The sequence below is a fragment of the Calypte anna genome, chromosome 4A, assembly GCF_003957555.1.
Source record: "Calypte anna isolate BGI_N300 chromosome 4A, bCalAnn1_v1.p, whole genome shotgun sequence".
NCBI lineage: Eukaryota > Metazoa > Chordata > Aves > Apodiformes > Trochilidae > Calypte > Calypte anna.
In genome coordinates, this window is record NC_044248.1 from 27,955,427 (window position 1) to 27,967,980 (window position 12,554).

The following is a 12,554-nucleotide window of genomic DNA, read 5'->3' on the forward strand; positions in this document are numbered from 1 at the left end:
TCTTTCAGAATTGTCATAGTATAATATTCAGAAATCTCAAGTACAGAGAAAGAGAACACATTTGTGACTAAATTTAGGGCTTCAGCCACATGGTAAAAGGAATCTTAAAACATTAGATTAGAGATTAGATAGAGATTAGATAGATTAGATTAGATAGAGATTAGATTATTTTTCCTCATTAGTTTTTCTCTCACTTGGTTAATCCAGTATTTTAATAGGTTGCTGGACATACCAACTGCTTCCTGATGATACAAGAATGATGAGTGGGTACATAACAAGAATGATGGCTGACTACATATAATCCATCTACCAAATAAGAAGTTGGTATCTTACTAGACCTTGCATGAGATAAGCTATGAACAGATTTTTCTACCTCTTAAAAACCCCACATCATCCCTCCTATATAGATTTCCTCTCTGTAATGATGGAAACATTGTGTTCTTACAGATCTGCCTATTTAATTGTATTTTATTATAGAATTACACTACAAAACTATCCTTTATATATTATATTTACAAACTATATTACTGAGCATATATCTATCACATAATTATTGCTGAACCATGACTATAGGGAATGAAAAAGTGATTTTCTTTACCTTAAACCATAGAACCTTTGTAAAATCTAAGCACCAACTTTCTCAAAAAAACCCCACTTTGGTATACAGGAGTCAATAAGGCTCCAGAGCACCTAATACCTCTTTATAAATATGACCCAGGACTATAATCCTGGTTTAGATAGAAGTGCTGCAGTGCATGTGCTGGGACACAGCTTAACACCAAAGAAAATATTGAGCAATAATATTTGCTTTCATCAGATGCATATAAATCATTCAGTGACAAGAAAGGATTCCGGTTCTTCCTCTAATCACTTTCCAGGTCGGAAAGAATGCTGGAAATTCTGTAAATTAGGTAAGAGCATATCTTAGGTTCTACAGTCCAGCACTGGTTAAGGTCTTACAGTCTTTATTATTTTGTCAAAAAATGAATAGGGCACCACTTATGGAAAGTGTTGGAAGCAACCAGCTTTAGGAAAATCTTCGTCCTTCCATCCTGGCTGGAAGCTGTGGCTATGTGAAAATAGAGAACTCTCTCTTTCTTTCATATTTCAAGTGGGCATCAAAATATCTTTTATTCCTCAGTTTCAAGCTTTCTGTATCTCTCAGAAGATTTAGAGCATACCCACCAAAATCAATGCTTCTTACCCTGATCAGCACTGCCTCCCAGCCTTCCACTTCCTCTGCAATACCTGTCTACTTTGTCGGTCTTATGGAGCATGCTTCTATACTGTGGTTACAGAATTCTCCCACACAACCCCATGACCTATTCCAGTAAAAATAAACAGTATTATGGAAACTATGATGGGGCCCACTACTTTTTCACAGCACCAGGAATTAAAACTTGGGTGAGCTGGTATCAGTAAAATGTTTGTCATGGCAGAATAGAACCTTTTTTTGTTTTTATTTAACACCGGACAATGGACAAGTAGCAGCTAAAATGTATATAAGAAGCAATCTGAAGAAAACACAAGAACTCCATTATGAACAAGAAATATAAATATAAAAATACTTTGCATATTGTGAAATTCAACTCATATAAATAAACAAACTTTTTCTAAATTCTCCTAGATTATGCAGCTAGTATCACTAAGCAAAGTCAGGCTATATATAAAAATGAAGAAATATAAGCAAAGTTTTTCAGGATTAGAAACAAATATTCCTATAGTTCTTTTAATCTGCAGCATCAGTGCCAACAGCTTAATTCATTAATTCATTAAAGATTCATTTTAGTTGGCTTCTCTGTCCCTTATCATGTTTTTCATGGCCAGAATAGAATTAACTGATAAAAAAGTCACAGGAAAGTCCCATTAGGTTCTTCTGAGTTTTTTGAAGACAGATTTTATCATAGAAATTCTCTTCAGATGACTGAATGTAATCTAGTCCCCAGTCTCACCCAAGGCAGAAGCTGACTACTAATACTAATATACTGACTACTAATACTAATAAAAATTGGACTGACATGTTTGTAAAAGGAGCACTGAATGTCACAGCATCCCTCATTAAACATGTAGGGTGGCATGTCAAATTCTTGGCAAAGTCTAGAATCACTCTAATTTTCCAGAAGGGACTGGCATATATATAGTGTTTCCATTTATCACAAAGCTGCTGAGCTGCATTTTTTAATGAAAAAGAAATATTTTACTGTGTTCATCCCATACTGTGTATGTTTACATATTATTTAAAGACTAAATTTTAAGGAACATTGTACATTGACCAACTGAGGAAAGCGTAACTGCTAGAATCCTACTTAGTATTAAATTTAATGTGCTAATCATATAAAAGCAAGATCTCAGAACGATAAAGAGAGCATACCATTTATAGACTGAAGAACTAGTAATCAAAATAACTTTCACACATTTTTCTTTATTACGATATCAGGCAAAATAGTGACAAACAGAGCAGAAGTGGGGCAATTTCTTCCATTCAACTCTTGAAGTCATCACTGACTATTCAAAGTTTTTCACTTATGGAGTCATATTTTTAAATGAAAAAAAAACCAGAAATTAGCTTTTAAAAAACTAGAGCAGTAAAAATTGCAATATTAAAAAAACCCAAAATCAACTTCATAAATTTTAATTGCACAATTAGTGAAGTGATTTGACAATGAGGATAAGTAGTCGGCAGAGAACTTTAGTTGTTGGCAAAATACTTCAGTTGTTAACAGTGTTCCTGGTTCAAAGACTCAAGCAATTCAGACAGCTAGGGTGAAACTTTTACACTCTTGCCATTATTCATTGTCCTTAGTAAGGCAACTCTTTTAATGTAGTCTGAAGACTTGGTAAAGTTTTCCATTTATCCGTTTACATATACTACCAAGTGACAAAAAAGATCGATCTCCCTTTGAGACAGATAAGTAGATAAAGCAGAATAAGAGTATGTACAGACACTGAGGGCTGTAAAAATGTATGTTTGAAGATACACTAGAGAGTGAAACACTATACTAGCACCTTTCAGTAACATTTGGCTAAGTTTTCTCACTAATGGCATGAATTCATAATTACCCACTTCTCTGAGTAGTACCTAAATTTCACAGTTGTACATGAAAAATAATATGCAACATAACCCTTCAACAATATTAAACTGCTTAGGTTTTCTTTTTATTTGGACCTGCAGATGGTATTACTCTTTTGGGCACAGTCACATAAGAAAACAGACACTTGAATATATTTGTTGAGCTCAAAGTTATATTCATACCCTGTACTGCATGTACACTACCATTCATACTAGTCATACTTTGGCTTGAAAACACAGTGACAGCTACAGTTCAAGTTTGCATTATCAATGATTAAAATTCCTTAATTTATGGAATTTATATAAAAAGTGTTTTGGGAGACAGCAGTATATTATACAGGTGGACCCTCATGCATGCCTCTGGATGCACTCTGCCTTCAACACTGTATCTGCCAAGTATTTGTTCACTGCTTAATTTAATATTGACTCAGTATTGATCTCACTTCGTGCCTTTATCATGAAGATATGCAAACAATCTCCTTTACATCCAGCTTTCTGTCTTGAGTTTTAGTATAGTCAGAGCGTAACTAGAGCCATACATTATATCATATTTTTGCCTAAATTATATAAAGGGGGTTAAAAGGAACAACAAAACACATCTATCATTTTTACACTGAATGCACCATCAGAAATGTACTTTTGGTTATCATGAGCTCAGTGGAAGGTATCTAGAAGGCAAACTGCATCCATTACAGACTCTGTGTCCTTCTTATGCTGGGGACTCCAGAACTGGTCACAGTACTCCAGCTGAGGTCTCACAAGAGCAGAGCAGAGGGGGCGAATCACCTCCCTCGACTGACTGTCTGTCATCTGTATCGGGAAAGCCTTCTGCAGCACTTCGAGAACTAAATTTCCACCTTGTTCCTGGAAAATCCCATAGGAGGTAGCACATCTCCTGCCTGAACATTTTCCCAGGTATCAGAGGTATTTCTGCTAATTTAGAACAGTCTTAGGTGCATTGATATTCAATACAAATCATGGATGAGGGTCCAACACCTCATGTTTCATTTTAGTTTTGTGAATAGACTTATGAGCTAATAAGAAGAGAGTTGTATAAACCTAAGGAAGAAACAGAAATAATATTTGAAACTCACTGGAAACAAGGAAATCTGTCCTGTGGATTTTATAGTGTTCCAGAGCTAATATTGTAGGTATTAATGCAGGAACCAATCTCAGACAAGCTTCCCATCCATTTCTCCATGTACTCCTACTAGTCACATTTTTTCCTTTTCTCCTATAGTGAATACTGCTTTTATCACCCATAAATGCCTGGTTCTAAGCCAAGAGTCCTGTAAGATACATTTGTTTCATAGAATCACAGAGTGGCAAGGGTTGGAAGGGACCTTAAAGATCATCTATTTCCAACCTTCCTGTACGAGCAAGGACACCTCTCACTAGATCAGGTTGCTCAAGGCCCCCATCCAACCTGGGCAGTTCCAGGGAGGCAGCAGCCACAGTTTCTCTGGGAAATCTGTTCCAGTGTCTCACCACCCTCAAAGTAAAGAATTTGTCCTAATGTCTAACCTAAATCTCCCCTCTTCAATTTTGAAACCATTTGCCATTGTCCCTTCAATACACACCAATGAAAAAAGCCCCACCCCAGCTTTCTTGTAGGCCCTTTTAGATATTGGAAGGTTGCTATAAAGCCACCTCAGAGCCTCTTCTTCTCCAGGCTGAACAACCCCAACTTCTTTAGCCTGTCTTGATAGGGGAGGTGCTCTGGTCATTTTAGTGGCTCTCCTCTGGACATGTTCCAGGAGCTCTGTATCCTTCTTATGCTGGGGACTCCAGAACTGGACACAGTACTCCAACTGAGGTCTCACAAGAGCAGAGCAGAGGGGGAGAATCACCTCCCTCGACTGACTGTCTTTCCTTCTTTTGATGCATCCCAGGGCCTGGTTGGATTTCTGGACTGTAAGCCCACATTAACAGCTCATGTAAAGCCACCATGACCCCCAAGTTTTTCTCCTCAGGGCTGTCTGTAATAATTTCTTCACCCCACCTGAATAGGATTGCCTTGACCCAGGTGCAGAACCTTGCACTTAGACTTGTTGAATTTCCTTCAATGAACTTGTTGCATTGCTAGTCATCTAAAAGGAAGGACTTTTTATCACCATAAAAGATTCAAAATATTAATAAGGAAAATCTGCCAGTTCAACTGTTCTGTTCTGCTTTAAATACTTTGGGGATTATAGGAATATCTGTATAAATTTTGTAATTTCAATGGAGATAAAAGGTTTCTATTGTTAGCTGAAGAAATTTTTTAATGGAGCTTGAAATCTGATTGTTTTGTAGCATACTGACAGGACTGTAGGAAGCAGAACTTTTCCTGTACAAAAAAAGGAAAAAAATCAAATTTTCTTCCACCTAGAATCACATTGGTGCCAGACATAAAAGAACTGGAAAGAACTGTATCTGGAATGTTACAGGTTGAGTTTCAGGACAGACCTTAGGCAGATATATGTTTATAGTTGACCATCTAAGGGAAAAAAGGATAATGAAAAAGAACAGACAGGGTTTTTGCTAGATTAAATGATCAAATAACTAAAGAGGTAATGCTGATTATCTGTAGAGCTGGAAACACAAGTCCTTTCCTCACTCAGACAGCATAAAGTATTGCAAATATAATTCATATCATTCCTTTCCAGGAGGCTGTTGCTGCATTTTAGTTTCCTTTGGACAGAAAATGCTAAATCCCTAACTGATGCTTTCTGTTTTAATTGTGTAATGCCACAGTGGCTCTAGGTTTGATCTGCAGCACAACAAAGCACTTATAACTCCCAGTAACCATATAAAGTATTATAGAAGAAGAAGTTACCCCCAGCTACACACTATGTAACTTGCAGTGTTACCTGATAGCTCTGATGGTGCAGAGAGAACAGCACAGCACTCTCTTCTTCCTTCCTAGCAGTCTGCCAGAGGTATTCTTCATGGAAAGGGCAGTCCTACTTGCTTTATTTTTCTCGTTAGAGTGATTTCATACCTAAGGTGGGGAAACAGGTTTAAACAAAATGAATACAAAACCACCCCACTGAAATTTACCAAGGTTAGGGAGGGGTGCTACATATACCAATATTTATGCACATTCCTCTGAGCTACTGGGAGATTTCTCAGAAAATGCATCCCAAGTGTTTCACATTCCCTGTTTGTCTCTGAGGTTTAGATTGCTAAAATGTCCGATCCAATCACAGATTCCCCCCACCTACTAAATTATCAATATGCTTCATATAAGTCAGATATTCATGGAGCATTAAAGAAGATAGCAACTAGATGGGACAGATTGATCCCACTCAGATGAGTGGAATGAAAGTCTTAAAGTATGCAGAATAAATGTGAAGAAGAGCCACACAAATGTTTCAACAGAAATTTTTGGTTTTAGTTCAACAACAGACTTGTATAATTAAATTTGCATGGTTAAATGTAGCGGGAGGAGCCATTCTTGCTCCTGAGGCTCAACGAGCTGCTGGTCTCTTCCAGGACTCCAGCCACCACACAGCGCTTCCAGGGTAGAAGTGTAGTGGGAAGAGCCTTTCTTGCTCCAGAGGCTCGACGAGCTGCTGGCCTCTCCATGCCTCACACCAGAGTGAGTGAGGTGCCTTCTGTGGGTGTGTGTCCCACCTTTATTGGCCCCCTGGTCTTGCTCATGCCCAGTAGGGGCCTGTCCTAATCAGGCACAGGTGGACTCACACCCACTCACTGGCAATTCGAGACACCTGGTTCATCTTGTCTCTACAGTTAAAACTAACAGCAATATTTATAATTTTCCCAGAATTGAAAATCTTGAATTTTTTGGTACTCTCTAAAATCACAGTTACAAATTTGATGTTTAATAGATAAACATCCTTTCAAGAAAGCTGAAAACAGACCTTTTACTTCCTAAGCAACATTTTACCATAGTGTCTCAAGAAACCTCCACTGTCAAAACAAAATATATTCCTATCAGCTATTTAATCCTGATTGTAATTTATCCATCAAGTTATCCATTATTCCTACTCAAAAGTAGGAAGCATGTTTAATTATATTGTTGTACAGCTGCTGCAGGGATATTTTATCCATCAGAAATGACATGCACAATGATGGTCTAGTGAAGTTAAATACTATAACAAAGAAAATAATTCATAGCAGAAAGTTCATGAATTTTCATTTTCTCATTTAAAGACTGCAATAGAAAAAACCCAAAATCTATTACGTAAAATAATTCGTTTTTCAGCACTATTAATTCAGTTTACTCTAGCATGAATACTGATGCTTTGCAGAGCACACTATATATAAGACCAGCCATTTCAAGGGTGAAGATGGGAGTGCTTTCATTTATTAGATTTCTCCTGTTTCCTTTAATATCTCTTTTGGTAGGAAGGATCATTTAGGCTTTGTTTCAGATCAGGGTTTTTACTCTTAGTCTTCATTACTGATGAAAACCTAGAGATCAACAGCATATTAATTTAATAAACTACAGAATGATTTATGCCTGAAAGAGTGAAGAAAAAAAAGAAAAAGCAAGCCTCCCTACTAAAAAGGGACGTTCGTCATTTCTGTCTGTCATTTTTTTGGCATCCAATGTTCTACGTTTTGTAAATCATTACATCTAAAAGAGCTGAAACTGTAAAAGTAATGGAGCAGGTCAGGGAAAACAATCAAACCAGGGTCAGTGTATCTGAACTCATGTTACCAGTTCAGTCAGTCAGGTGTCACATCACTTCCTCTTCATTTTAGCAGGGTAATGCTAATAAGAAATACCATCCTCTGCAGTGCTGCAGAAATATAGGAACTGAAAGTTTTGGAAAAAAGAAGCATGAGGTGCTTTCTTGAAGCAAGTATTTTCAGAGAGACTTTGTGATAAAGAGGTTATAATAGAATGATTGTTTACATCGTAGGAAACAAGAGTAGCAATGAAAAACCCATAATTGAAGAAAAGAAGATATAGGACAAGAAGTGGTTATTAATTTAGACCCTTTCTTAAAAAAAATACGGCAAAAGGCTTGAATTTGGTTCTGCAAGAGATATGAAGGCAAAAAACCCAGGGCTGAACTGAAAGAGGTAAGTGTGGGAGAAGAGGTATATTCAAACTGTAGACACAAAGGAAGTAGAGACAAATTATCCAAAAGAATATGAACAGAAAGGAGTAAAGGGTGGATTTGGTAATAAAATGGAAAGATGGTTTAGTGAACTGTAAAAGAGAATTGAGAGGAGTCACAAGTGAAACTGAGTGGATTAGCCAGAGCAAAGAAAAATGTTTAGCTCATGAATAAAAAGTACTAGGCATTGATCTAACTCTACTTTGTCCTCTTTCAACCACAACATCAGAACTACAGCCGTGTTACTTTCAAATGCAAAAATGATACCATTGATTTCTTGAATTTGCACCAGAATGTATTGAAAAAGGTGCTGCTCACACTGTCTTCAAAACAGTTTAGAGAATAAAAACATTTTCTGTAATACTGAGGTATGCCTTAAAGTTTTTATGCAATGATCTCTGTTTCACTAAAAAAATTATTACTTAATAAAGATTTATGAATTTCTCCAAACTTAGAGAATATTAATCTACAAACCTCATAACCAAACACAAATAGTTCTTGAGCAGACTTACAAGGAGTCTTGTTCTGCAATTCATCAATTTAATTTGAAGCTCATTGCTTGGTCATTACAGAATGAAAGGAAAATGCCATCCTAACGGTTAAATATCCAAACTTAAAAAAAAAAAAAAAAAAAAAAATTGAATTAAATACCAACACGACAAAAAGTCCACATACAGCCAATACAGGTTTTCAGCTCACATTAAGGGGTTCAGAGCACAGCATGTTTTACTGAAAGAAAAAAAAAAATATTCTTTTAATTTCTGTCATTAAATATTAGAATTTTGCAACTCTAAAAATCACCTTCTGAGTTTCCTCCTGTTTTTTAAAGGTAATGATTTTAATTATGTATAATTTTGACAGAATAGAATGACTACAGGCAAAATAGTCCGTTCAAGATTACTTTGTTATATCTTGATTTTAGCAAAAAGAGTGCTGAGAAAGCATGTTGCTCCATAATGTTAAAAGAAATCCTTTTTGATTATTTATGCTCATCACCTATCAATTGTTGTAATAATTTTTATGCTACACTAATTCTGTGCTTTCAAAGCAAGCAGCTGCAACATCATAGGGACTGTTCTTATAGGAAACATGAGATAGCCATGCTTGTGGTAGTCTGCCCAAATTATGTGTTTCTAAAATTATAACCATGTGGTTAGAAAAGACAGTTTTATTGATAAGCTTCATTTGTATTGAGAATGCTACAGACAGAAAACACCACATATTTTCCTAGCAGCATCTGAGAACCATGTAAGTCGAAGTCTACTTACAAACACTCATAGTTGGAACCTGAAACCCCCAGTCTCAGTGCTTCTTTCTTCCTTCCTTCTCCAACCTGTTTCCCAAGAAGAAACCTGGAAATAGAGCAACAATACAAAACCAGTCTCATCATTAAAGCAGCTGAATGATGTAGAGAGACATTGTCAACCAGGTGCCTTGAGTTGCCAAAGAGTGGGTGTGAGTCCACCTGTGCCTGATTAGGACAGGCTCCTATTATGCATGAGCAAGACCAGGGGGCCAATAAAGGTGGGACACACACCCCCAGAAGGCACCTCAGCTCACTCTGGTGTGAGGCATGGAGAGGCCAGCAGCTCATCAAGCCTCTGGAGCAAGAAAGGCTCTTCCCGCTACACTTCTACCCTGGAAGCGCTGTGTGGTGGCTGGAGTCCTGGAAGAGACCAGCAGCTCATCGAGCTTCAGGAGCAAGAATGAAAACCGCTACAGAATGAAAATCTATAGAACTAAATATTATTCTTTCCTTAGCTACTGAATTCCTATGAGCTTGTGAAGAAGCCATTTAAAAGAGATTTGTCATGGGTGGCCTGTAAATATGGACACATAGAGATCCCCTAATTGCTGACCTCTTCTCCTGATAGGCAAGGAAATACATTGCTGGAAATTCTGGAGCTGGAATAGATTATACAATATAAATGGCAGTAGACAAAAGTAAAAAGAAATTCACAGATTCATCTGTTGAATCCAATCCCATTTAAAGCCCTTTCAATCTCCTTAGGAAAAGAAAATTAAAACCAACCAAACAAAAAAAACCCAAAATTTTTATTATGTGAGGAATTTTTTTTATGTGAACAGGGACTGAATGATTAACAAACGATATTATTTCCTTTTCAGAAGTTCACAAGTGATGTGTGACACATCAAGAAACAAATTAATAGAGAGAAAACAATATTCCAATCCAACTCTCTCCTCTAGGATGAGACTATCTAGTATATAGAACCAACTTTTATTCTTTTACCTGCTCTCCAGGGCATAATAAATGGAAGGCCTCTGTTCTTTATTTAACTTCTGCTTATTCACCCATATTTCAACATAGTGTAACAGACTGATGCAAATATGGAAATCTGTTAAATTTCTTAACTAATATTGTCTATTCTTATTGTTTAGAAATTAAATATGAAGCGGATTCAATATGTCATTTAAAATAACATTTTCATTCCTGTACTGAAAGTGAAAATGTATTTTTCCACTGTAGTAATTCTGCTTGCCTTTTAAATCCAGTCTCAGAGAGAGTTTTGTACATATCTGTCATTATAAACAGATTTGCTTCACTTCAGGTTCTCTTAATTTTGCTTCTCCGCTTGCTTTTGTCTTCTCTCTCTCCTATACTTAAAATTGCCATCATGATGCCCAAGATCGTGTTTCATCCTGCAGCTTTTGGAATTGCAGGAATCTGAACAGAATCTTCTTGCTCACTGCTTTGAGCTTCAGGCTTCAAAAATCTCCAGATTCAATGTGGAATTTGGTTAAAACCATTAATTATTGCACATTCCTGTCAATAAATTTAAGTTATTAATTCTTTTCCAAGAATTAATGTAAAATTAAATCAGGAAGGAAATCTCATATATTACTTAAAGTATGTAAGATACTGCATTTCACAAGAATGGTTAAGAAACACTCCAGTCAAGGCAGTTGGCAGCATTTCTGTCGTGTGTGCAAACTGTTACTCTGTGCTTATATTGTGCCTTTGCTTCAAAACCTAATATATAAAAGGAAAATGCATAATTGACAAAGCTGCAAGTCAAAATTAATCAGATCATGAGCTCAGAAACCCAAAGGAGAGTTTAATTAGATATGAATTATCTCATAATTGTTATTGTCTCTGATGTACATTTGTTTGGACACCTATTACTAAGAGCAGCTATTACTGTTCTAAACTTACAAATAAGTTCAAGAACATCACCTTTGAGTTTTGTGGTGGCTTCCAGCTATCTACATATTATATTCAAATTCTTAGCTGTTAACATCAGCAGATCAGAGTTATTTGTAAAAATGTTCTGGCAAGTTTTTAGTGTTTTTTTTTTTATTTATTTTCAAGTATGCTTCAGTTGATTAAGTTTGACCTTATATCTTCAGATGTCTTGCAATCCCAGGTACCCACTCCTGTCCCTGATTATTTTGGCTAATATCAATACATTTTAATTCTGACACCAGAAAAGAAGCTTTGCTCTTTCTATGTCTCTGCTAAATATTCCTTGATATATAAAAGTTTCACCTTTCTTTTAGCTTTTCACCCACTCTTTTCTATCTTCACAATAGCTTTTGTATAGTCAGCTAACACATTTCTGCATGTTAAGCTTTGAACTTACCTTATCCAGGATCTAAATATGTCAGTAGAGGGAAGAACTCACAAGCTATCAATCTAGAAAGTGTAAGCAATATATGTAGACCATGCATTTATTTAAAAAAGTTACTAGGAGAACTAATGGTAGAGATCTATCCTTGTATTAATGGTACATTCTAAATAAATGCATAACTTTGATCACACAAAATTCCTATATTTGTTTGTGTTACTATCAAATAAAGATTTGTGAATTAAACTGAATGTTTGAGCACATTAAACTCAGTGCTTTTTTTGTACAGGTACTGAGAAATGTATTTAAATTTTTCTCAAAAAGACATATTTATGAGCAGATTAGGTAGGCATTTATATCTGTGGCAGGCAGACATAAAAGACCTTCCGTGATCTTCAAGAAATTTCTCAGTTCCTGTATTTACATATATCTTAGACTCAAATTTTAGCCTCTCTTTAATTTTCAGGACAGTTACTGTGCTGTAATGAAGCAATCACCTCAGACAGTGTTTGAACAGGAACCTTCTTATGGTATGTGCAGCGTTGAGGACTGGCCATATCAGATGCCTGTACTTTGGTGACACATTCTACTGCACTGAAAATTATAAGGAGAAAAAGTGAGGCTGAAAAGAAAGAAAAAACAGGATAGTTTCCCTTAAATATAGATGAGATGTTACAAATAAATAATCAAGCTCAAACTTATTTGAACTTCTCTGACTAGATAAATTCTGGACTGGTCTGTCTTTGAAGTGGTAAGACAGGGAGATTCAGTTTCTCTATTGGGCTCAAGGCAGAAGTCACAGGTTGAAGTGATCAAAAATTA